Raw genomic sequence first — 22608 nt, 5'->3', positions numbered from 1 at the left:
TCTGAAAGGGTGGGCAAATGGTTTCCTAGGCTCTAGATCACTTCAGAGCAGTAGTAAAAAAATATCCTGATCAGTTACCAGGATCCAGTGGCTCAGATTGGTGCAGTACCAAGAAGGTAAAAGTCAAACACAGTCATCTTAGTTATTTCTGGGATAAAACTGAGCTGGTTTTCACTCTATTTCCCAATGCAGAGGATTTCAACATCCATAAGCTTTGTCTCCTCCTCCTGCTCCCCCCCCCAGTATTCCTGTGAGGACCTCTAGAAGATTTGCAGTCTCCCTCTCCTATGTTTACCTAGTCTCTACCTGCCTAAAAGTCATTCACCAATAAGGAAGTTCCTTGCTGTTTCCATAGCAAAGCTCCTTCCAATGAAGAGCCTAAACTTGAGTCAGAACTTCGATCAGGCCTTTTGACTTGTGGCCATATAGAATCAGCTGCCCTTTGAAGACCTTGTAGGCCATGTATAGGCAGTACAAATATTTTACTTAAACTGCTTTCTTTTTTCTCATAAATAGAATTTCAGCAAAACAGAACATTTTCCTTCAGAGCCTTTTTTATTGCAATTCACTGTCTGCCAATGCCCTTCTTTCTTCTTTCCTGGACCAGTCACACAGGTGCCCAAAGCTCAATAATACAGAAAACAGGATGACATCAAAGTTCTCTTGAATCAGTCAGATTTGGTTGCATGAAGCCATCACTGTGGGCAAATGAGGGCATTCCACACGAACAAGTGAAGATCTTTTGCAAAGAGGGCCGAAATAGGATTATGAGTCATTCTGGCTCGGCTCAGCACAGATTCTTGCATTATAAATGATTTACCTTTTTTAAAAAGTGTTTCAATATGCCACATAAATCTATGTGGAAGTGAAGATAACATTGTAATAAATGTCATTAATTGCTTGAAGCAGGTATGACTGTTCTATGATAACCCCTGCCCCAAGAACAAAAGGAATAGCTTTGATATGGCACCATACTGATTCTTAGCTGAAGACTGAACAGAAAAGTGCAAAGACGACCCTTACATCCCTCTAATGCATCCTTCACAGGTCTCCATTGACATAAGAAAAACCCTGCTGGATCCGACTTGTAGTCTGTCTGGTCCATTATCCCATCTCACACACTGGCCAACCATTTACTCTGGAGGGCAAGTGACAGGACATAGAGGCCAAGGCCTCCCCCCAGTGTTTCCTCCTAGCACTAGTATTCAGAAGTTTTCTGCCTCTGAATATGGTGTTCCATTTAGCCACCATGCCTAGTAGCCATTGATGGGCCTAATCTTCAGGAATCTGGTTCCCTTTTAAAGCTATCTCTGCTCATGGCCATTTTGATATCCTCCAGCAGTGAATTTAATTTTTGCAATCAACTCAGCATGTAATGTCGTTGTATCAGCTGAGATCACACAAGATACTCATGAAGTCACTCAGACGTCCCATGTAGTAGATAAGTCAGTTTATTAGCATCATATAAAAAGGTTCCAAGACAAAGTGCCACTCCCAAATGGAGTGACAGGAAAACACCAAAACCCCTAAATACCTTTCAGCTGTGCTGGGGAAATTGTTTCACTTAAAGAGACATTATAGCACATCCCCCATTCAGAAAAAAAGAAAAGAATACAATATATATATATATATATATATATATATATATATATATATATATATATATATATATATATATATATATATATATATATATATATATATAATCAGTTAAAAACATGTATAACAATACAATTCATGGTATATATCTTTCTGGTGAAAACACAAGTTTACTGCGAGATGTTACATATTTGAGACACCTTTCCTCCGCCTGTAAAACACGTGTATCACAAGGTACATTTACATCCTGTTTAACATCTTCCATAACCCTACTAGACATATCATTAGGCTCATCACATTGTCTATCAGGCTCTATATCTTGTTGCAAGCCTATAAAATCATTATTCCCGGACCCTCTATGTTGACACCTTATCATGCGTCTGTTTTGCTGATAAATATGCCCATCTGGAGTCATCACTCGATATGTGTGGGGCTGGTCACATTTCTCTGTTACCATCACAGGAAACCAGCCATCATTAGGTTCTACCCATACTGAATCTCCTTGTTGTAGCAGCTTGAGAGGTTTTGCTGTCCTATCATAAAAATATTTTTGCCTATCGACCCTTCTGAAGATCTTCTTGCACCCCAATAGGTATTTTGGGACATAATAAACCAGTAGTTACTGGAAATTGGATGGGTTTTTTTTGTGAATGGAGGATGTGCTGTAATGTCTCTTAATCTACCCATTACTGCAATAGGTACCTTCCTACCACCATGAATAACTGGGGGAACCGATGAATCAACATGTATATGATAAGGACCTTCAAATTCCCCAAGACCTTCAAAAACATCAGAGTACATTGCAAACAATTGTTCCATTGACAACAATTCAACTGGACGTATAGCATCAACCTGATGGGCCAAATCCAAGGTCTCACAGGCTACCCTGCACAACAATGGAAGAGTTGACATATCTGTTACAAAGAATACAAATCTGGATTTTCTCTTTGAAGTGCACACATCAAGGACAATAGTCCCCAAAGGCTTTATCCATGCTCCACCATAAGCTACAAGCGTGGTATCACTTTTAGTTAATACTTTCTGGCCTGGCAAAGCAAGTGGTAAAACATTTGCGTCAGCCCCAGTATCCAGTTTGAACTTCATTGGGACCCTCTTAAAGTTATATCGATAGACCACCCAAGGGCTTGAGTTACAGCAGAACCGGCCAGTCATTGTGAGACAACACTCCTATAAGCAGACTATGTAAATCCAAATCATGAACTTGATGTCTTTGTTGGCTTTTGCTACAACTTATCAAAGTTGCCTTACACCATTTGGCACAGTGATTTTTCTTTCCACATCTATAACAAAACTTTTCAAATGCTGGACATTTTTGAGGCTTATGTACAATACCGCAGTGAAAACATTCTTTATCTTTAGCAAAGTCCTATCTGCCTTCAGAATGTGACCTCCCCTGTCCAAGCACCTGGACTAGAAACTCCCCTCAATCCTTATCTTTCACAGGTGCTTCATGCAGCGGTTTAGAAAAAGTTGCCATCATTTGCAGCTGAGTTGTTGCTACTTTGGCTAGCTGACATATCTCAACTGCTTTCTCGAGAGTGAGGTCAGGTTCCTTTAAAAGTCTTTCCTTTAATGTGTCCGTTGCACTAAACACCATTTTATCTCTGACCATGTCATTAGTTATAGACTCAAATTCACAACTGATAGCTTTGAGTTTAAGCTCAGTCACAAACTGTTTGTCATGGCCCAGTCTGAGAGTGAGGTCTCCTCTGGAGGAGAGGAGCCTCATGTAGCCAGCCAGGACTCCTCAGGAGAAGAGGAGCCCTGTGTAGCCAGCCCTAGCCCTGATTCAGCAGAAGCCAGCAATCAGGAGCAACAGCTGAGGCACCAGCACCCTCTAGCTCCAATACTACAGAGGAAGCTCAGCCAGGGACTTCTACAGGTGCAGCGCAGCCAAGAGCCTCCACCCCCCCCCCAGGTTCACCCACGCCCAAGGAATGCTGCAGGCAGCGCCAGAGACTGGAACTGCAGGAGAGACCTCTTGAGCCAATGCCAGCTGCTGGAGAGTGACGATGAGTAGTGGCAGGATAGAGCCCCAGCAGCTGGCTGAAAACCACGCCTGGCTATAAGAGCCAGTCTGGAGGAACTGCTGGGTGTGGAAGCAATGTGTCTACTGCGTGCAATCATGCTGTGTTCCGTGAACCTTGCCTGTGCCTGCTTTTGGACCTGACACTATCGGTGACTGACCTTGGACTGTGCCTGACTGTGCTCTTGGATTCTAGACTCACTCCTGGCTTTATCTTGTGCTCTGACCACCAGTTTGACTTGGCTTTTGCTCTTGGAACTCCCCTTTGACTTTGGCCTTAAGGTTTGGACTTGAACCACCCTGCTTGGGCTGGCCCAGCCCGTGACACTCTTCAATGGTATCACCATGTTGCCATAAATGATTCCTAAAAGAGTAACATTCAAATATCACATTCTTCCATGGAGTGCAATATTTCTTGAACTGTTCAAGAACTTCTTCAATATCTTTTGGCTCCCCATCGGGAAAAATAAATGTATTATACACTGATAGGGCCTCTTCTCCCATGCAATTCAGCAAAACAGCTACTTGCTGCTCTTAAGTAACATTATCTACACCAGCTGCTGTAAAATGCAGACGAAAAGCTTGGTCCCAACGCTTCCACTTTTCAGCCAGGTTATCTTGTGACACAAGTGGAAGTGGAGGTCAAAAAAAATCCATGCCCATCACTTCTGACTCCATGTAATGTTGTTGTATCAGCTGAGATCACACAAAATACTCATGAAGTCACTCAGACGTCCCACGTAGTAGATAAGTCAGTTTATTGGCATCATACAAAAAGGTTCCAAAACAAACTACAACTCCCAAACTCAAAGAACACCAACAGCTGAGAGAGAGGAAAACACTAAAACTCTAAATAACTTTCAGCTGTTCTGGGGAAACTGTTTAGCTTAAAGAGACATTACAGCACACAGAAGAAATAAGATGTTAGACCAGTGCAAAGTCCCATAGCTGAGTTCTTTTGCTTCAGCTTTTGGACTATTGGTTTTGTTTTTAGAGTGCCAGCACTCTCTTCTTATGTGATTACAGCAGCAAGACTACTATATGCTCAAAAGTAGAAGAATTCGACTCTGCCTGCAATAAAGGAATGGTGGACAAAGACGATGGAACTGGCTGAAATGGCAAAGCTTACTTCACTGGTTAGAAAAAAGTCAGTAAGTTTGTTGATGAATGGACTACTTTGTCCATTGTTTGTTGATGAATGGACTTCATAGACTACTTTGAAGAAAATCGGAAACCTTTTAGTTTAGATTATTTGTTTTTGTTGATGTTTTTTCTGTATTATGTATGCTGATTTGTTGTTTCTGTTTGTTTTATTAGTAAATGCGTAATTGTAGTTTTTTTAGATTTGTTTTTAATTATATAAAACTTTAATAATAAAAAGGGCTATTATGAATCATAGGGAAGCACCACTTCAGAATGCAGAAACACTGTATGACTTGACATTTGAAATATAAAGTGTCCTGTCAAAACAAGTATTTGATGGTTTTAAGAGAGCGGTTTGATTCCCCACTGGAAGCCAGCTGGGTGACTTTGGATCAGTCACAGCTCTTCGGAGTACTCTTTTCTCCACCCACCTCACAGGGTGATTGTCATGAAGATAATAATAACACACTTTGTAAACTACTCTGAGTGGGAGTTAAGTTGTCTTGAAGGGCAGTAGATTATTATTATTATTATTATTATTATTATTATTATTATTATTATTATTATTTTAAGTGTGAAGGACAACTCATCCTCCAATATAACGATCTTAATTTTCTCAGAATGCAGTACGCGATATCACAAAGTTCGTTGAGCTTGCTTAAAAAATTACGGTAATTACACGGCTCAAACTGATGGCAAGCTCTTACCATGTGAGAGCTTCTTGCTTTACATGACCACAGCGTGCTAATGAGGCATCCTTTGATGTCCTTGTCTTATCTGATATGCCATTTACTGTAAGTGATTGCAGATGAGGTTGTGCCTCCTGGAATATGTAAGCAGTAATTAGGAGACTTCATTATGCCTCTCGCTGGAATGGGTTTCCCCATGAGCGACATACGGTTTCTCTGCTTGGAACTTCTGTGCTTCAGCAGAAGAAAAGGTAAACTAGAGAGGATATTTTGCAAAACAACACATTTGGGGCACAACTACCCATTATATGTATCACAAATGGTTTTCCATGTGAAACTTTCTTCCTTTCATTGCAGAGTTTAGGAAAACACACTTTATCTATTCCATTTTCCCTTCCTTTTTATCCAAGAAGCTCAGGGCTGTATAGATAATTCTGTGCAGTGTACATGATTTCCTACATCATGGTGTCATTATGTTGCTTGTGCTCTCCTTCCACATCATTGGCTGCCACTGGAATACACAGCATGATGGGGTTATATGATACAGGCAGAAATTCCTATGCATTACAGGGAGAAGGGAACCCTTTCCAGTTGTCCACTGAGTGTGCAGAGGGAGTGATTGGGAAGATGCCCCCTCTGCTTGCTCCTAACCTCTTTGTGTACATCTGATCTCCCGAAAACAACCCATACAGATACTATTTGAAAGCATGCAGATTCTCCTGTACAGATTATGTGCATGCATGCTCTGGGCTCTTTTCAGAAAAAAACTTTTTTTCCCAGTTGGGAAAAGGGGAATGTTGGATGCAATCCTGACCTTCTGTCCACCCCCTTCCTATAGTTCTGTTCCTGCCACCTGACAGTTCATAGAATGCACATGGGAGCAAGCAGAGCAGAACCACACGTGACAAAAGGCACAGATTGGACACTTGTCTGCTTCCCTCAAGTTTTGATGGGAAATGTAGGCATCCTAGTCTTGCAGCTTGGCTCTCTGCTGTCCAATGGACTTTTCAACTGTCACTTGTCCAACATTCCGCCAAGCTGCCTACATTTCCCATCAAAACTTGAGGGAAGCAGACAAGTGTCCAATCTGTGCCTTTTGTCACTTGTGGTTCTGCTAATAGTGGAACACTCTGCATTGACTTACATGTATTTAAGTGGGTGCATGAACAGACCCTATGCGCCTATCACAAATTGTAACAGACTGCCTAAGCTCTTGAAGCTCTGGCAAAAGTCGAGTCCCAGTTGTACAGACATGCCTAAACCCCACGCAGTTTGAAGAGCAATCACAAAACAACTTAGCAAATCCGCACCTTCCTCCTCTGCAAGCTTGGGATCTGCAGTGCACTAAAGGAGACCAGAGATCTCTAACAGATTTCCCTGCATCCTTATCAAAATACAACTCCCAGCACTCTTTAGAGTAACTATGTGAGCTAAATGTGCTGCAATCACTATATGCACTTGTGAGATGCACAGATATCATGCTACTGGAAAAAGAGCACTGCTGTCTATGGTAACAATGGTTAGCAGTCTCCACAGTGCCATATCTAGGAACAGAAGAAAGTCTAAAGGATAGTTTTGCAGATAAATGTCCCTTCCCTTTCCTGGATTTGTGGGTTATAGTTCAGCAGAATTTCCAGATCTTAATCAGGATTCTGCCCCAAAGTAAAGGTTTACCAGACTCTGGAGTCAGATTATCCAGCATCAGCAGAAGAACAAGGTCTGGATCCAATAGCACCGGAAAGACCAACTAGATTTCCAAGGTATGAGTTTTGAGAGTCAAAGCGCTCTTTTTCTAAGCCTGTCCACAGATGTCTAAGTGCTAATAATCCCACAGGCATCTAAGTACTAATCCCTCCTCTCTCCCCAATATTTTGCCTGCTGTTTGTTTCTTTTGTATTCATTTTAAACTCAGGTTTGAAATTGTTTTAATGATGTATTTGTATGCTGACTTTAATGGTTTTTAAGATGGTCCTTTGAGTTGTATGTTTTAGTTAGCTGCCTTAGTGGCAGTGCGAGGGCAGAAAGACAGGGTAAAGATCTTGTTTGTAAATCTTGTTTGTAAAAATCTTGTTTGTAAAAAATAATAAAATAATAAATAAATACATATATCATTAGGATATTTGTAATACAATTCCTGTCTTGGAGTTATTCTGTATTTATTGGTTTCATCCCTTATATATTCACAGTATTTTGCATAGCACCCAAAGTAAGACAGAAAGCCAAATGAGCAAGATTTGGGTCCAGTAGCATCTTAATGACCAACTAGATTTCCAGGGTATGAGGTTTCAAGGGTCAGAGCTCCCTTCGTCAGAAAGCTGCAATTACCAAATTGATAAAGTGATTCTTTTGTGCGTATGCCGTAACACAGGAAGCCCTAGAAGAAGTTAATGAACTTCTAAAATGGGTTTGTGCTGCTATGGAAAGAGGATAATAGCCCTCCAAATGACTTTCAGGTCGGCATCATGAGTGGCTCCTTCATCCTGTGTGATCTTTCAGACTTCATTGAGGGATAGTGATTCACCAGAAGCTATAGAAGTAGGTGCGGCTCCAAATTGCATCAGAGCCTCATCACGTCTAAAATTAGTTAATGCTCAGGAAAGAGAGCTGTCTAGGTATAACCTCTGTTTGTGAGAGTTCTGTAGGGCTAAATCAGGAACAGAACTTGCAAGACAAATTAATTTAAAATAGAATTCATTTAACTCAAAGCCCTCCACCGTACAGAGCGATGCAAGACTGATTTAAAGCGGAGATGTAACAGTGAGCAGAACCTTGCAACAGAGACTCTCTCCAAGTTCAATTAAATAACATACTCCTGCTTACAAACACGTCATCATTGTGAGTCAAGTCGAACTTCTCGAGTCCGCCAAGTTTCTGGATTCTTCTCTTGCACTCCTCTTTCAAAAGCATTCAGTTCCTACCAACACAGCAGCCAGACTGCAGAGTGCAGCTTGAAAAACATAGCCCTGCAATATTAAAATAATCACAGCAATAATAGTCAATTGAATCCCCTCTTTATTTCTAATCAACTTTTCACATACATAGTTTTCCAGTTCTCTCTAAAAGGTGGTAAGATCCCCCAAAACCATATCCAGATCCCAGCATGCACTCTCTTTCTCAGTGGCTACCCCCATTCATTGATCCACCCTTACTTGGCTAAACCAACTAGTTTTGGGGGTTTACATAAGCACTCCATGCTTGTCACTCTGAGCAGCTTGGGGAATAAATAATCCAGGATACTGCTCTGGCAATCTTAAACTGTGATGCCCCTTCTGAGCCCATTGATTTAGAAGGGTGTAAATTAGGGTTGCCTGACTGGCAACCAGCAGGGGGGTCTTACTGAGTTGGGGTGGGGCTCACCAGCAATGTAATGTTGCTGCCAGGGATGATCTGCCCACACACCCAGAAGTGACAACAGTGCATCACCAGGGGGAGCCAGAGATGCTCTAGCATTTGGGGGAAACTCTATGGTTTAAGTATGGCATTTCCCCCAAATGTTAGAGTGTCTGAGGCATCCCCCAGAAATGTGCTGACATCACTTTTGGGTACACAGTGAGCAATGTCAGGGCATCAGATTGTGTTTGGGATTCCTGAAGTTTCTTGCCTATTTTCCACTCACAGTCCTTGAGAACCATTCTTTCTATCAGAGGTTCTAGTAGGATTGTCAGCTCTGGCTTGAGCAAATCCTACAGATTTGGGGATATAGTGCTGGGGGAAGGCATGTTTTGAGGAAAGGGAGGAGAAGAGGAAGCTCAGTAGGGTCACGATGTCCCACAGTCCACCCTCCAAAGCTGCAGTTTCCTCCAGGGAACTGATAACTGTCATCTGGAGATAAGCTGTAAATCCAGGACAACTCCAGGCCACACCTGGAGAACGGTAACCCTAGGCTCTTGCTCCTTCCCAAGGCCATAGGATTAGAGATGGGCACGAACCGAAATATGAACCAAAATTAAGCACGAACCAGGCCGGTTTGTGGTTTGCGAACCACGGTTCGTCAGATCCCATTTCTGACAAACTGCCACGAACTTTTAGGCTGGTTCATTTGGTTCGTTTTTTTGGTTTGTCACTGCAGACAGCCTGGTGCCAATCAATCAGTTTTCTAGGCAACAGGGGATGGACTTCCTGCAGACCTTCTGCTGACCTGGAAGTGAACTTCTGCTGGCCTGGAAGTGACCTTCTGCTGACCCGGAAGCAATGATTTTCTGACCTGAATGTGACATTCTCACGAACCAAATGAACCAGTTCGCGAACCAGGGGCAGGTTCGTGAAAGTTTGTGGTTCGTGAAATTTGACAAACTACGAATCACATGGTTCGGGTTTTTTTCGGTTTGTGTCCATATCTACATAGGATACACTCATTTACTCTAATCTGAACTCTTAATATTGTGTGAGTGTGGAATTGTTCTAAAGAGAAGAATTCTTTTCTTTAATTGATATTGTATATTATCTGCTCTTTAATGGCTGTTACTAAGGTTTCTTTAAAAAAATCTTATTCAGATTTGAAGGAGATGGGGGTGGGATTACAACAGCAACTGAAAATTAATTAAGGGAGTTACTAGAGATTTTCAATGGATTCTCCCAAAGGTAGGTTTGACAGGAAAACCCTGCAGCTAAATGTAACCACATAAATTTTTGCTCTGAAGTTAAAAGAGACCAATTAATAATGCACGTTTGTATGTTGAAAATATTAACGTGGGAAGAGGTGGTGCCAAAGGAAGACCTCTCAAACTGAAGATCTTCGTTCAGGTATTTCCCATGAAAATCAATACCATGTTTGAGGTAGTTAGAACACAGGACACAAATATTACAAGGCAGAAAAACTTCTAGTGGTAGAGGGAAGGGATTTCTTGGAGTCTGCTTTGAACTCTTTCCAAATAATCAGGTTCACTGTAGGAGTTAGGTAATTGTGAGTATTCAAATTTAGCAATATAAGCTTGGATCCTGTGAATCATGAGCAGTATTCCACTTGCAGAATGGGCCTTTTCTGGCTCCATCTTTTTGCAATCCCTTTAGGTCACGGGACCAGAAGCAGTGCCAGGGTTTCCGGTGCCCGTGGCCGGCTGGCTGGGCATGCATGCGTGCGCATGTGCATGTGCACACACACCAGCCTGCGCGATGACATCACGTGTGCATGCGAGCCGGCCCGATTGCTGTGGCGGGTGGCTGGGAAGGCACACAGGTGGCCTCCCAGCTCTCCCGCTTGGTTGCCCTGCGCCGCCCCGGATGCCTGCCCGTGGCTGCTGCGCCCAGCCAGGGGCATGTGCTGGTGGCGGCGGCAGCACGGGGCAAGAGGGCTGGGAGGCTACAGCTCTGTGGTGCATGCTCCCACCCCCAGCGCCTCCTCTGGTGCCCCCTCCAGTGCCCCGCGCCCTGAGGCAACTGCCTACCTGGCCTCAATGGGCACGCTGGCCCTGCATGGGACCCTTTCAAACAGAGTGGGATTAAGCACAGAAAGCTAGAGTGGGAAGGGGAAACTGGTGAAAATTGGAGTCCCCTTTGCATAAGTAGAAGTACCTAGGATTTGAGCCATTTTTTCTCTTATTGTACAAGTCACAAAAATTCTCAGGTGATGATAGGTCAATCCATAGATATTTGCGCTATGTGAAAGTTCTCAGTAAGTTCTAGGACCAGGCATGATGGGAGTAGTGTCTGGTTTCCATATACTCAATGGACTGAATGGTGCATATTGGGACTGTTGCAGGTCAGAAAAAAGGCATGGGGGAAGAATGAAACCTTTTCTCTACATGCACTGCAGCAGCAATCTGAATCAGGTACTGCATGCCTGGGAAGTGTGGAGAACGTAAGCTCATGTTACAGGTAACCAGCCATGTTGGGCTGCAGTAGAAGTATCAGATTCAAGTCCAGCAGCAACTTAAGGCCCAGTAGGATTTCCAAGGTATAAGCTTTTGGGAGTCAGAACTCTGACATCAGAGCTTCTGAAAAAGAGAGCTTTGACTTTCAAAAGTTTATACCCTGGAAATCTTTTTGGTCCTTAAGTTGCTACTGGACTTGGATCCTGCCCTAAACTCATATGTGACTGTTACACAGGGTGGAAACTCTGGCCCCAATCTGTGTACTCTGAAATGTGTGAAAAGGCCAATCATGTTAACGGGACTGGGGACTGGGGAGAGGGAGGCTATCTAGGCATGAAAGATACTTGGCTGCATTTTCTTCTCCCTCTGGATTACATTCACAGTTGTACTGAAGAGAAAACACATTTTAACAAGACTTAAAAAAAAAAGAAATGGAAAAGAACAAAGCATAATCCAGAAATAACTTTAAATGCAGGCATGTCAGAACGTTTTAAAGAATGACATACAGCTCAGGAACACTGGCCTATCTGCATAACTTGCCCCCGGCCTTTGGAAACGAAACAATGTTACCTTGAAAATTTCAATATTAGCAACTTTTTTTTTTTGACAGGTATAAGCATTGTAAAAAGAGTGAATAATAAGAAGCAAATGCTGCCTGCAGAAGACACAAGAAGTGAGTCAGCTGCATGAGAACTTTGGGGCGAGAAATATATGCCTGTATTTGTCTTCAGAAGCTCTGCACAAGAATGTTAAACGATGTGAGACTCAGCCAGTTTGAAACGTTCTTGAAATTTGAAACTTTAGACTTTGTTTAACCAAAATGGTAATTCCAAAATAATTTTTAAAAATACAACACTAAACCCAGGGAGGACTGACACAAAAAAAAGTCAGCCTGGTGCAGTGATTAGAGTTTCGGACTAGGATCTGGGAGAAAAAGATTCAAATCTTGACTGTACTATGAAGTTTGTTGGATGACTTCGAACCAGTCACTCTTTCAGCCTAACCTACATCAGAGGGCTGTTGTGAGGATAAAATAGAGGGCAGAAGAGCACTGTCCGACACTAACCACTTCACCACACATCCATGATGGCGGGACTCTAATCTGGAGAACCAAGTTTGATTCCCTACTCCTCCGCTTGAAACTAGCTGGGTGACCTTGGGTCAGTCACAGCTCTTCGGAGCTCTCTCAACCCCACCCACCTCACAGGGTGATTGTTTTGAGGATAATAATAACACACTTTGTAAACTGCTCTGAGTGGGTGTGAAGGTTGTCCTGAAGGGTGGTATATAAATAGAATATTACTATTATTATTATTACTAGGAACAAAGCCTGTTGTGGGAAAAAATACAATGGGCTCTAGAAAGGGGAGGGCGGGCAGGCAGGCATTCCTTCCTCTTCCATCACAGATCCTTGCTGGATGAAGGTGGTTGGGGACATGGACACCTGGTCTGTGCCTGATCCTGGCTGAGTGAAGGGGGGCAGGCATTGACTCCTGCTCTGCACTTGATCCCGGCTGGGTGAAGGGGGGGGTGAGCATTTCCACCTGCTCCTCTCCTGATCCCAGATGGGTGAAGGAGCAGGCCTTGCAGCCTGTTCTATGCCTGATCCTGGCCAGGTGAAGTGGGGGTGGGCATTGCCACCTGCTCCACTCCTGATCCCAGATGGGTGAAGAGGAGATTGGCATTTCTACCTCCTCCACTCATGATCTCAGCTGGGTGAAGGCAGGGGGCAGGCATTGCAACCTTCTCCACTCCTGATCCCAGCTGGGTGAAGGCAGGGGATGGGTATTGCCACCTGCTCTGCTCCTGGTCCCAGCTGGGTGAATGCAGGGGGTGGCCATTGCCCCCTTTCTGCTTTTGATCCCAGCTGGGTGAAGGGGAGAGCAGGCATTGCCACTTGCTCCACTCCTGATCCCAGCTGGATGAAGGGTGGGGGCAGGCATTGCCACCTGCTCTGCGCCTGTTTTTTGCTTGGGCTTCCCACCACGGCATGCTCTCTGGAGGTTTGGCTGCCTCATCTGGGCTTCTCTCCACAGCAGCGCCCTCTGGAGGTGCATCAGGGTAGGAAGTAAGTTGTCTTGAATATGCTTAGCCTTTTATATAGTGGGATTATGTTATTATGGAAGAAGGGCCTCAGGTTCCAACCTGTATGTTATCCTTTATTATGAATATCAGACATGAGACTCTGAATAGAGAAGATGATATTCTCACTCAAGTTAGTTCTCCAGGTATAGAAATGATGTCAGGAGGAGTACAGTGGTCCATCCCTTAAGCAATCTGGCCAGGGAAGCAATTTGGACCCAGATACAGCCATAGAACGTTTGTTGCTTGTAGACTAGACAACTGTCATTTTACGGATGGAATTGTAGAACAAAAACTGGTATTCTACAAAATCCAGTGCCAGTGTCAGGATGCATGAGGTCAAGTGCTTTTTATAAACCAGAATGGCATCAACGCTAGGAAATTGCCTGATTATTTCCTTGACTAAGTACTAAGCATTCCGTTTGTCAGCCTCTTAATTTGGACTTCAGAAATGAAGTTGTAATAATGAGGGGAGGAAAGTATTCGACAACAATTAAGGAAATGGTCCCCGAACATAATTCAGATGCTCACAAGGCCGTTTTGTTTCCTGGATGACAATTATGATTTAATAAGGTAGAGCAGAGTGCAGGTGTTCAAATAGATTTCCTTCCATAAAGGCTGATTTCTGTCATGGCACTGGATGCAAAGAGTTCTCCTGAGGACAAACTGGAAGAGAGGCTGGATGTCCTGTGTCCGGAGCTCTGAAGCATTTTGGGGGGTAAACAGTTGCTCTGCAGGACCCCTTTTTGGCTTCAGTCCAGACTCCAGAGTGTAGAGAAGGGGATATTTAACTATTCATCGCTCACATGTTTTCCCTAGTACGGCAAATGGCAGCTCTGAGGTGCCACTTAAGGTTTGGAAAATGGCTCACAGGAAGGGTTAACTGTTCTCCTCATGTCACAAATCCTGACCTGAACTCGGGCCTCATGTGGTTGTTGTTTACAGCAACAACAATAAAATGCTTGGGTGTCTGAACAGAGAATTCATAAAGTAATGATCGGATTTACAAGTAAGATCTTGGTGGAAATGCTTCTCCTTTGGGGGCATGCTAGGTCTAATATACACATTCCATTTGTGTGGGAATGAAAGCCTGGCCATTAGGAAAACAAGCCCACAAAATGGAGGTGGGACTGGGTTGTAAAGCAGCATTTCTATGAAATCGATTGTTGCTGTACAATGGCTCCTTGAGCCACTTCTTAAACACCTTAGTTGTTGCATCATCAATCAAATCAGAGCAAAGTCACACTTCACTTAACTGCCTGGACAGAAATTTATGATTTAGAGAGCTATAAATGACTGATCCGAGATAGCGGTACCCTTGGTGATGCTCGCTGACAATCACAGAGTTGAGGTGAGGCACATATCAGCTGACCTTGGGGATAGATTTGTGACCATGCGTGATATGCCGAGCTAAGCCCAGGGCGATACTGACCAATGAATTGTGAGCTGATTATCTTTATGTTCCTAGCCCCTTAAACATGCCATACATGTCCTACTACCTTCTAGATAATCAGACAACACCGTGATCATAATAAATGGAATCTGAAAGGAGATAACATCTTAATCAGGTTACAAAATCAAGTTTCTGTATGGGATGGTTGCCAGTTATGTACAGCATATTGAGCAAGAATTAAGCAAGAATGTGGGTGGTTGTTATGTGTTATTAATATTCCAATTACTGTAGGTTTGTCACTTTTTCAGTTCTGATAGACTCAGTGTCATAAAGATCTATGTGACTTGCTGGGATTCAACAGGTGCAGCTTTCCTTATCCATGCATCCCCATGCCACAGAATATTGTAGATGTTAAATTTGTGCTTCTTATGCAGTTGCTGAAAGCACTAAGTTTTGCCTCTAAAATTCACCTTATTTGAATTTCTCCTTGGATTTCAGAATTCCAAGTGACCCGGTCTTACTTCCAAACCAGTGCATTAGAAATCCTTCCACTGTTCCATTCTTTATTTCTGAAAATGGTGCATGTGAGTGGCTTGCTGCAGCTTTCAGTTTCATCAGCTTTGTTTGATGCTTCCCCTTCCCACCCAAGCAATGTTTAACGGGATAGTACGTATTACTGTATATAAAGATTCTTTTGTGTATTGTTTTATTAATTGGCAGGAGCAGATCAGGAGTGTGTGCACTGACCAAATGCAACACACTAGAAATCTTGATTCAGTTACTTATACAATCACAGAGTCCCCCATTTTCCAGCAAGTGGAAGCCATTGTTTCTGTCCCATGTTTCAGTGAAATGCAAGGCTCCTATTAAGCCAGGAGGGTAGGGATGCTGATCCTCATGCAGCCCAACCAACCAACCAGATGAAGAGTTTGGAGAGTATATTTATTCCAGCTCCACCTATCCAGAGAAGGCATTTGCCATGAGCTAATTGGATTGGGGGGAGGGGATGCCCTTGGAGTTGAGCAGCATCAACCAAGCCTTGAGTTGCTTGAGTGGTATGTGGGAGGAAGGGGTTGAGGTTTTACGCCTCTTAGCAGAGTTTGGATGAGCATACCTGAATAAATAAAGGTAGTTGTAATGGCTGGCCAAGCTTGGAGCCCAGGGTGGATTTGCCATCCGTGTTGATACCCATTTATTGATGTAATTAGCCAAGAATAAAAACCTAGTTTGACCCATATACTTCATTTGAGGTTATTATGAGTAGACATGGGCACGAACCAAAAAACCGAACCTGTGGTTTGTGGTTTGGTGCTGCTGCCAAACCCGAACAAACAAACCGAAATGAACATTTCCTGTTACCGAACTGGTTCACGGTTCATGGTTCGTGGGGCTCAGAACGGCCCCCGTTGTAGTTAGAGAGCCCATATTCACAGGGAGTGTTTAGCTCATGGGGCTCAGAACAGCCCCCATTGCACTTAGAGAGCCCATATTCACAGGGAGTGTTTAGTCCTCCAGCCAGCACCCAAGTTTGGTCAAGATTGCAATAGGGATCTTGGAGTTATACCCTCTCCAATCCGAGGCCCCCATGAAACTCCCATTCGATACAATTAGAGCCACCAGTTGACATTGGCCCAGTGTACAAGGGGTTGGCCGTCAGAACTGCCTATCAGGGTTTGCAGGGATGAGATTGGAGTGCCCTTGGCTACAGAACACCCCCCTTCCCCCAGGTGTCTTCTCCCATGTAACCAATTGTAACAAATTTGCAGCTCCATGGTTGGAAGGAAGACCTGCCAATCAAGGTAAGCTGGGCTTCGATTCGGGTTTCCAGGGCGACAGAAGGAGTGCAGACAGAGTTCAGGCATTCCCCCAGCTCTGTTTCCAAGGGAATTGATTGATGGTGCCTGACTGTCTGGCTTCATGAACTGCGGGCGAATGTAATGAACTGGGCTTCTAACGAACGCTGGTTCGTTGGCCATGGACCCTCACAAACCACCGGATCGTGAACCGACGATCAGGCAGTTCGTGTGTTTTTTTGGTTCGTAATGTGGTTCGTGCCCATATCTAATTATGAGTGCAGTGCTTTTTTGCAGTTTTTAAAAAATCAATGTGCATGAGCACATTGCTAACACAGAGAGGAAAAAATACAGAATGGGAGATGCAGAAAGCTGTGGTGGTTTTTGCATGCTCAGGTTTTGAAATTCATTTTAGAATACGTTCTAGTCAAACCAGAATTGAAGTCTGAAACCTAGCACAGTACAGAATTCTGGAACAAGAACAGAACAGAGAAAATGCATTCCTCGTGGACACGCTCATGTGCCAAAAGAAGAGGATGAGACACTTGCGCAGATCTGGGCTTGCATTTTGACCATGTGGAGCTCTTTGGAGTAGAAATCCAGGACTTTGCCCCACACAGAGAATGAATGTTCATCTCCAGAGAGGATGTTCATCAAAAGATCGATGTTCATCTCAAAGATCCTAGCACTCCTGCTGCTGGATCACACACGAAGAGGCTCAGATTATCAGCCTATTAGTCATGCTTCCCGTAGGGTAACCAGAGTCCTTTTTAAAAAAAATCAATGTGTAGAAGAGGGAGTTCTGGCAGTTGTCAGTAGGGATGCTCCTGAAATGCTCTTCCGCTAAATTTCTCTGCCAGATTTGTGCTGACACAATGAAGTGAACCCAGCTACAGTCCTCCTTACCCACCCTTTCATTTTGCTGCCTACCTAATAGTGGAGTAAAATACGTATTCAAATACTATTCAGATATGTAGTTGCAAAATGCTGGAAAACCCCCAAGGGAAGGAGTGGAAGGCCAGAGGAACAGAATACACCTGCCCACAGATAATCAGAGAAACCTCGACGGAACAGAGCAAGGGAATTTCTCACTCCTAGCCATTGCTGGTCCTCACCACCCAGCTACTATGAATGCTATTTAAGGGTTTTTGCCCTTTTCTGGAAGAGGAGGAGGAAGAAAGCTTCCTCTGGAGTCTTAATTGTTTGCAAATTGCACTGCTGGATTACTAGAGGAATCTGATAGGAAAGACTGTGGACAAACCTTCAGGTATCCATTCAGATCATTTTGGTTTGCATCCAGTTTTAGAGTAGCAGGCCTAATTCTGCTTATTATACTTTTGGGTTTCCTTGTAATCATTTTCCAGATTTTATGAAATGCTGAATGCACCCATCCATCACTTGTTAAAGGTGTACTGGGATTTTTTTTTTTAAAAAAAAATTATATTTCTCTCTCACTCCCTCTTTCTCTGCTACCCCTTTCCAATCAATAAATGCCATTCAGAAGTCACAGGTTTAAACACTTTAAGCAATTTGCTGCTGCTGCAGTTATTGGCACCCACTTCCTTGTTTTGCAAGAGCTGGCAGTAATGGATAAACTATAGTAATCTAATTTGGCTCTGGAGCACCACTTCCGTGTGCAAGAATAATTGAAAGCGCATTCACATGGCATTAGTGTATGCAGTTTGAACGATCTCACTTACTGGAAAATAAACTAGCGGCTCTTGTTTGAGACTTGCGGCAGTCCTGGAAAAAACATCCAGCTTGAAAGGCTTTAATATTTCAGTGAATAAAAAGCTTCAGTTCTCCCACACTATATGAGCATCTGGGTTGCTCATCTGGGAGAGTCTTTATGTTAAGTCAGAGAAGTTTTCCCTCTTGTTCAAGTGCTGCTGCTGACTCTTTGCATGCTACCAGTGCAGTCACTTGGAATAAGAAGCAAAATAGCAAAAAGTCCAGTAGCACCTTTAAGACTAACCAGCTTTATTGTAGCATAAGCTTTTGAGAGCCACAGCTCTCTTCATCAGATGCATGGAGAGTATGAAGAAACTGGCCTCCATGCCCTCCATGCATCTGGGAATACAATTACAGGACCCAATGGCATCAACTACACTGTCTCTGGCTCTTACAGCTGCTCATCCTCCAATCTGATATATGCCCTCATGTGCCAACAATGTCCTTCTGCTCTGTACATTGGACAAACCAGCCAACCTCTACGCAAAAGAATAAATGGACACAAATCTGACATTAGAAATGGAAACGTCCAAAAACCAGTGGGAGAACACTTCAATCTACCAGGACATTCCACCAAAGACTTAAAAGTCGCTATGGTTCAACAGAAACCCTTCAAAAACAAAATCCAACGGGAGGCTGCTGAATTGGAATTCATATGCAAATTTGACTCTGTCAAGCTGGGACTGAATAGAGACTATGAATGGTTATCACATTATCACAGGTAACAGATTTCCTTTACAGAGGCGTGGTCTGGGGGAGCCCAGAGACGCCTGGTGTGGGCTTTGTTTGTCAATTATCTCAGCCTGAGTGCGTGTGGGCTTTCGGGGACCACAGTTCTCTTTGTCAGATGCAGCTGGCAGGGAGAGCTGTGGTTATCGAGGGCTTATACTACATAGGAATTGTATACCTTCACTGCGGCAAACTGACTCCACACCAAAAGGAGATGTTTACATTTACAAGCAAAGGAATGTTTTGATTGCCTTCACACTAATTGCATCCTGTCTTCTTGTGATATATGTCCTGTTCTTTCCCCTCCCCTCCTCTTCTGTATTTGACCAGTTCGGATCAGGCATCTAATGAAGAGAACTTGATTCTCGAAAGCTTATGTTACAATAAAATAAAATTGGTTAGTCTTAAAGGTGCTACTGGACTCTTTTTGATTTTGCTACTACAGACTAACACGGCTAACTCCTCTGGATCTTAGAATTCAGTGATCGGTTTGATGGTTTCTGCAAGATTACACTGTATTCTTGCCTGATTAGACGTCCTCACCGCTGCCACCGATACCTGGCCACCATCTCCCATTGCCACAGCATCCCAATTTTAAAAGATCGGATAGTAAATTAAGAAAAAAAAATCAATTGAGACTTAACTATTTAGTGTTTCAGTGTCTGCTTATGAACCCATCAGATCTTGCATTGAGTTTGCATCCATCATCCTGACTCTGGCTGGCTGTTCTTTTTAACACCCCTCCCACCTTCTGACCGGAATATAAGGGCTGATGGATCTTCATTCTTATTTGTATCTGATTAAGTGAACGTTGACTTATGACAAGTTATACCTTGGAAGATTTTGTCTGTCTTTAATTGGCTACTGGGCTTGAGCGTTGTTCTGCTACTACAGACTAACATGGCTACCCACCAGAATCTATCTTCTTGAATAGATGTTGCTGACTCCTCAGACGCATGAAGCAGACAAAACATTCTCCCTGATGTGAGTCATTTAAAGGATGCACCTGGCAAAGAGGGGATGAATGCGAAGTATTTCCATGCTTTACACACATCAGTCAGTTTAATGACCTTGACCCTAATGGATGCAGCCTGTTCTGTGATAAAGGCAGGGCTCATTTTGAGGGGGAATGCACAGGAACGCAGTTCCCCAAAGAGGCCCCACCCACCTGACTCTTGGCCATTTTGGGCCCGTTTCAGCCTGGATTGGGGCCGAAACGTCCCGGATCGGGCTTCTAATGGGTGGTGGATCACTCTCCCACTCAGCAGCAGCCCAATCCTGACCATTTTGGGCCCCCTTTCGGCCATTTTCAGCCCCCTTTTGCCATTTTGGGCCCAATTTTGGCACTGAATGGCCAGGATTGGGTCCAAAACAGCCAGGATAGGTTATGTCAGGGGGTGTGGCATATGCAAATCAGTTATGCCAATGACAGTTCTGGTGATGGCAAGGGGTGTGGCATATGCTAATAAGTTATACTAATGAGCTATGCTAATGAGTTCCTCCAGCTCTTTTTCTATGAAATGACCCCTGGGTAAAGGAGACGAATTAGTTCTTTAGTCTGGCAAAAGCAGCCACAAGCTTCAAAGACCAAGAAGCCATGGAGCTAACTGGTTGACTTTGGGCCAGTCACTCTTTCTCAGCTTAATCTACCTCACAGGGCTGCTGTTGTGAGCGTAAAATGGAAGAGGGGAGAAGGATGTAAGCTGCTTTGGGTTCTCAGTTCAGAAAAACAAACAGGATATAAGTATCTAAATAAATGAATAAGAAACTGTTCTGGTCTTGTGCGAGAGGTATGAGTGATGGATTTTATTCTTTACTGGGCTGCTGCAGTCATGCAAATCACAGTGGCTTAGTGTACATCCTTACACAGAGATGCCTGTACATACTATCAGTACTTGTACATGCAAGTTTCGGTAGATGATCAGCTAAGGACATGCTTGTGAACACACGTGGCTGCCTTATTGGTCCATCGGTCCATCGAGGTCTACTCATACTGGCAGCAGTTCTTCAGGCTCCTAGGAGCAGGCCTTTCACATCACCGACTATCTGATCCTTTTTTAAACTGGAGATGCTGGGGAATGAACCTGGGACCTTCTGCATGGCAACCAGCTGCTCTGCCATTGAGCCACGGCCCCTTGCATAGACCAGGCTTTAGCAAATATACATGCACAGAGCTTCTGGGAATGAACTATTAGCAACAGCATAGACAAAGCGACCAAAAGACATTCAAGCCAAACTAATCTCAGCCTTTGCCTTCAAATCTGTCCGAGAAGAATGATGTTGCTTTTGAGTGAAAAAAAGGCATTAAATTCCATCGATTGCCTTTGAAATCTGCCCGAGTTAATGCTTTATTAATCCGTTTTACAAAATTTTCTGATCAATGGTCTCAAATGCTTGTGTTCCCAGAACAGCTGCGGGAAAACCATTAAAAATGTGACTAATGCCACTGGTGGTAGAATGCTGATCCTCATATTATACATTTGGGAACTTGGATGTTGGAAAGCTACAGGCTTGGCAAAGCTGGGAGATGCTACCAGATATCCCTTTGAAAAGTCCTACCTTTTAACCGTGCAAGAATAGCCGTGCAGCTGTGCACAGTGCCCCAGAAGACGAGCATGAGGGTGAATTGTGCTAATGATGACTCAGACAGCTCAGTGTTCCTCCCTCGGGTGATCCGAGAATGCTGACATGTCTGTTGTGTAATCTTGTTTGGTGGACTGTCTACTGACACTCCTGGCATTTAGAATATAAACTAAGAATCTATCACAAAAGTGACCCCAACTTTAACAGCCATTCCGTGCCTGCAATTTTACTTAGCTAGGGAGGAACACAACAGGACAGTGTGAGAAATTGGGGATGGGGGAGGGGTCAAAGCAGCAGCAGGGAAAAGAAACTTGAACTCATCCCTAATGTTTGTTTTCTAGCAGTGCATCTGTGCAGCAGGAAATGCTGGTTGATTAGGTGTTCCCATGGCAGGTACAATTCTAGCAATATTCAAAAGTTTTTATTGCACATACTGGGAGGCCAGAAACCATGCAGAAGTCTTCCCAATACATTGGGGTCACCATATTGTTTGAAAGGGGTATCTCACAGATTTTCAGCTTTGGTATACATGATGAACCAAGATCCTAAAAAATCAGACAACATGGCAAAAATGTATATCGGGAGGATATGTGCTCTTGATATGTGCAGGTTCCTGGTATTACGGCTGTATTGTGAAGAGCCCTCACGTGCTTTCATCACATGTGATGGTGTATATGCCATTTCTTACAAAAAAGTGATTCCCATGTGTGAAGTGGACCTAAATCTGCAATCCTTGTTAAGAAATATAATAGAATGTTATGAGCCATCATGAATCTTTTCATCTCTTCCAGACGGAGATTTACAAAGCCTAATGGCTTCACACAGGTTGGATCCAAAAGCAACGTTTGCAGATTTTTGGCTCCCTTTTCTATTTTGATTCTTTGTTTATTCAGACTACTGAGATTCACATCACCGTAGCAGCCAGGCAATAAATTATTGGCCTGGGCAGAAAGTTCTTTCCTCACTTACACTGCAGGATTTTTTGTTTTGGACGGGCCAAATGGTTGCT

This window comes from Eublepharis macularius, chromosome 8, assembly GCF_028583425.1.
Source record: "Eublepharis macularius isolate TG4126 chromosome 8, MPM_Emac_v1.0, whole genome shotgun sequence".
In the NCBI taxonomy this organism is placed as follows: domain Eukaryota; kingdom Metazoa; phylum Chordata; class Lepidosauria; order Squamata; family Eublepharidae; genus Eublepharis; species Eublepharis macularius.
This window is presented reverse-complemented; position numbering follows the sequence as displayed.